The sequence below is a fragment of the Micropterus salmoides genome, unplaced genomic scaffold (assembly GCF_014851395.1).
Source record: "Micropterus salmoides isolate LMB-PRFRI ecotype aquatic unplaced genomic scaffold, ASM1485139v1 Ms_hic_scaffold_21, whole genome shotgun sequence".
Lineage (NCBI taxonomy): Eukaryota > Metazoa > Chordata > Actinopteri > Centrarchiformes > Centrarchidae > Micropterus > Micropterus salmoides.
In genome coordinates this window covers 25,397,250-25,402,523 of record NW_024041262.1, presented here as the reverse complement: position 1 = coordinate 25,402,523, position 5,274 = coordinate 25,397,250, and the positions used below count along the sequence as shown (strand labels likewise).

General features: G+C 42.1%; 1 pseudogene; it reads right to left on the bottom strand.

Moving 5' to 3' along the window:
* Positions 1–1,081: 1,081 nt before the first annotated feature.
* LOC119915618 lies at positions 1,082–4,034 on the bottom strand (annotated as a pseudogene).
* Between the last annotated feature and the right edge of the window lie 1,240 nt (positions 4,035–5,274).

Sequence of the window (5,274 nt, the reverse complement as noted above, 5' to 3'; positions counted from 1 at the left end):
CTCAAAGCCACTTGCACAAGTCACCATCAAGTGCGGCATATACCAAGGCAATGCACTTTCCCCGCTGCTGTTCTGCATAGGCCTGAACACCCTCAGCCAGATCATCACAAACACTGACTTTGGATACCGTGTCCAAAGTGAAACAACCATCGGTCACCTCCTCTACATGGATGACATCAAGCTGTATGCCAGAAATGAGCGAGACACTACCAGGATCTACAGCAATGACATCGGAATGTTGTTCGGACTGGACAAGTGTGGCCGCAAGGTATCAAAAAGAGGGAAAATGATCAGAACCGAGGGGGTTGAACTACCAGAAGGCCACATTGCAGATGTTCAGGACAAATACCTTGGGGTGTCGCAGGCTAACAGAAACCATGAAGAGGCAGCAAGGAAGTCCGCTACAGCCAAATACCTACAGAGAGTGAGGCAGGTCCTGAAAAGTCAGCTGAATGGGAAGAACAAGATCTAAGCCATCAACACATACGCCCTGCCAGTCATCAGATACCACTCAGAACAAGATCAATAGAGGCTGGGGTCTACCACACCAGGCATGACCCCAGGTGCAGACGCTCATGAGACAGTACAGCACGTAACAGCAGGTTGTAAGATGCAGGCAGGAAGTGCATACACGGAACGCCATAACCAGGTAGCATAGTGTACAGGAACATCTGCCATGAGTATGGGCTGGAAGTCCCAATGTCAAAATGGAAGGTAGTTGAGAATGACCGAGCTAAGATCCTGTGGGACTTCAAGATCCAGACTGACAAACTGGTGATGGCTAACCAACCAGACATCGTGTTGATCGACAAACGGTCAGAAGAAGGCTGCAGTGATAGATGTGGCGATCCCAAGCGACAGCAACAAGCTTGAGAAATACCAGGGGCTGAAAGAGTAGCTAGAAAAGATGTGGAAAGTAAGAACAACAGTGGTGCCAGTAGTTATCGGAGCACTGGGGGCCGTGAACCCCAAACTGGGAGAGTGGCTACAGCAGATTCCAGGTAAAACATCAGAGGTCTCTGTCCAGAAGAGTGCAGTCCTAGGAACAGCTAAGATACTGCGCAGAACCCTCAAACTCCCAGGCCTCTGGTAGAGGACCCGAGATAAGATAGATAATTTTGGCCTGTTATCAAGTTACTGAAAAGTAAAAAGTGAGAGTTATAAATCACGCTTACAAAGCTATAAGCAGATCCAATAAGAGGAAAAACAGCACAATACATTTACCTTAAAAAGCTATATACAGTGCAATGTCCTAAGTCAGTGGACATGCATACAGTATAATATTGGTGCGGAAAATAATAATGCAATTCCCCCATATTCCTGACTAAAGTGGGATAGTGATAGAACATAAATATAAATATTCAGTAATGTATAATGAGGGAAGAACACACCACTGAGTGTGCTGGAGATGCTGATGACTCAGCAGGTGTTAAAATAAAATGAACTAAATGTAACTTTAAGTAAGATTCCGTACTGATATTTGCAAGTTCAAGTTAAAATACGATGCTCTTTAAACTTAATGTAAACCCATATCACTGTACAGACCAAGAATCTTGGTCTTTGTCTTTGTCATCAATCTTTTTCGACTGGACAAAGGTAGACATAACTGGATTCTCGGCCCACCAAGAAGCCTGGGTAAACAGGCTCAGTGAATCTGTGGTGAAAGGTGTGGAGGTGACTCAGTGAGTTAGACGAGACTCTGTAGTAGGACAGAGTGCCAGCAGGCCAATCCAGAAACACCCCAACTCTTTTGCAGCCAAAAGGAAAAGGACGTTCTGAAACCTTACCAATATGCCATGGCTCAAGTGTGTGCTTTAGAAGTGAAGAATACTGGCCAAGACTCCAAGATATGTGATTACCTCCAAGACTGCTCTGTGAACTGCTTTCTTTTCTTTCAATCCCCTTGTATGCAACACATATGTGAACAAATTCAATGTAACAATTACTCCATTCTACCTCCCAGTAATGGCGCCCCTTTAACCTCTCTCTGCACATCACCTGTGGCTGTGGATCAAACCTCTCTGGGTGCTCAGGATATCTCTGCCATGCCCCATTTGTTGCTTTTTTGTTTCCCTCAGACAGAGTGAGTTTGTTGCTCACTGTTTCTGGGTCCAGGTTGAGATCACAGGCATCTGATGCAGAGAGCAAAACAAAATGTGCTGATGTTAAAAAGGGCTTCTAGAGGAGAGGAATGTTTACACTATATTTTTGATTTAAAAAGCAGAGAAAAAGTACTTACACCAGATCAGATCTCTTTTGTCTGTGATTTTCTCCACAGGAGGGAGGTCAGGCTTTGAGAACTCCTCAGAGACCAGAATGCCCTCCTTGTAATGGTAGATGGTTGCTCCTGCGTATTTCTTATTTGCTATGGCTGCTATGAGGAAACGGAATCGGCTGTTGCTCTTCAGTGCTTTGGCAAGATCATGGAAAGCTTGGGCTTTTTTTCTCATTTTAGTTAAAACTTCATCAGAGTAGTACCACGGGTCTTCATGGGGTACTTCCTAATTTATGTGAGTCCAAGTATGTGGTCATCACATCAAGGCAGGGGTCAGCACTCTCCAGGGAGGTGAAAACAAAGCACAGAGCATCCTCTACATCTGCAGCAAGAACCTCTCTGTCCAGCTCTGACTGATTGTGGACAATCTGTGTTCCCTCCATCTTTTCTACACAGGACCTGATGATGTTGATTTCTCTCTCTTTGTCTTCCATCCACTTGCTTAGTTTCTCATGGCTGAATGGTGACTTGTCTCTGTCTTCAAAGAGTTGTTTTGTGGAGCTCTCATCTTCTTTACCATCACAGATGAGGGGGAAATTTCTTCTCCATGGTCTGCTGGAGTTTAGCTGCATAATATTGACACACATTCTGGAATCTGCTTAACTTTTCTTCAATCTGTGGAAAATGCTTAACCACTCTGTCGTCCAGAGAATCGTTGCATCTCATTCCTATTTGACTTAAATCTTCTAGAGCATGCTGCGCCTTCCCCACTAGTTGATCACTGATCTCTCTCACCAGCACAGCTGCTTTGGGATCCAATTTCTTCAGTGGCATCAGCCAGACCTTCAGTGGAACACTGTTCTCTCCCTTTTCTCCCAGCAGCTTTGGAAGTTGTATGTAGGTCTTCACTGCGTCTACAAATTTTGTAGGGTTTCTTTCAAGAATGAAGTCTCCGTAGAATTTGCAGGAGAATTTGTCAGTCATAGATTTTTCTTTTTCATTCAGCTTGACTTTAACTTTCCCCTCAATATTAAACGAGGGGATCTTCTTTATCACAGCTTCCATTTTGCCCTGGATATTTTTAACGTTGCTGTCGTCTAACTTCTCACTGTCAAACACAAAGAAAGCGTTTGCCCCATAAAGGATGCCTGTGACTACATGAGTTGCAGAGGTCTTCTGAATAACATCTATCTGTTGGGAACTCATGGTTAAATGGTCAATCGACAACTGTTTTATGTTGGAGGTAGCTTTGTACTGACACGTCACTCTGCTCTGATTCTTGAATTTCTTCTTATCATTCAGATACTTGGCAGATCCTCCAACTTCAATCAGTCCACCCATGAAACTGGCCTTCAGAGACGCATCAACATCCAGCAGAGAGGACTTGGATTCAATGGAGTCAGATGCAGAAATTTCAAATGCACTGCTGTGCTGAGAGTTTTCAACTGTGATCTTTTGAAGAGTTTCATTGTTCCACAAAGTCAAACCTACAGAAATTGGAAAACACAGTCATCTGATGAAGCAACAAAATCATTTTGTTGAGTCACAAGACACTCAATAGCAATAATTTTGATTTCTACAGTTGTTGATTCTTTTTGTAGCATGTAGCAATGTTAAATAGATGAAGTTAAAATAGTATTACTGCTTTATAAAATGATTTCAAGGTTTCTGTAAGCAAAGCTGTGACAGGCAGATTGTTTTCTAAATAGTCTCAGTCAAGTCTTACCTGGAATCAGTTGATGTTTGCGAGCATCATAGAGCATTCCTAGGGTGAAAGGTCGACCCAGGGCAGCGACCGTCATGGTATCTGAGGCCATTTCTCCAACCTGTTGAGAAATGTCTTGTAAGTGACCAAACGGCCTTCAAATATATTTTTGATTACATTCACACTGCCTTAATGCTAAATCCCAAAATTTAACCCAGACCCGATGCAGTAATCAGTAGCTTTTTAATTACTTTTTTTGGACAATGCACATTTGTTTCTTCTGTATTTACATTATTGCCATATAAACATTTCTTAAAGCATTTTTATTCGTTAGTTAACATTTCTTGGTAAAAGCTATTTTTCAGAATGTTTTTAACAAATGCTTTCAAAAAGTGACAGGGACAAAATCAGCCATTTCAAAATATGGTGGGGACATGTTTATTGTGCTCTCACGGAGCTTTATTGGCATGAATGTAAAACAACAATATTGCTAAAGCTACAAAAAAATTTACAGATATACTCTGTCCGTACATAACTCAGAAGAGAGCTTGCGATCCGATGGATTTCAGGTGGTTTCTTTATGCAAAGTTAAACCCTCAGCAGTGCATTTGGTGTTAATTAAAAAGATGGCCATTTTATTAAAAACAAGTGATAAATATAAAGTATGTTACTTGTTAACTGTGTATCCTTCTAGCTACATCAGTTGGTAATCCTCTGGTGGGCTATATTTCCAAATGGTTTCACATTCATGGGCATTTTTAACATTTTCCTGAATAACTTTTGGACAGAGAAGATGACTTTCAGAGATTGTTTACTGTAACCAGCTACCTAATAACATTGACAAAAAACTCAAAAAGTTTTACTATTTGATACTAGTATGTATTCTTTTAATTGAATACTTTACTTTGCCTTTTAGTTTATGCTTTACAATTTATAGTGTGTGCTTCCATGGTAGCTGCCATTGTTGTGTGACATCATTCGGCTGCTACTCGTGAAGTCGGGGTACATATTTTTCTCAGAGTTTGCAAGACTCGATCTAACACGGGTTCTCAGCCCTCCGATACACAAAGCTGGACAGGCGCTTGACCTCGTTCCTGTCCGAAACTGTGCCACTGAGTTCCTAACAGTCACACCTCTACACATGTCAGACCACTATTTCATTCAGTTCACGGCATGCCTACAGGAACAGACCATTGTTCCAACGCCGTTTGTCTCACACCGCCGCAACCTGGAACCTTCCCGACAACTTTCAAAAGGGGTCGGGTTACACCCTTGCTCAAAAAGTCCTCACTCGACCCAACTCAAGTTGAGAACTATTGGTCAGTTTCTCTTCTACCATTTTTATCCAAAACTA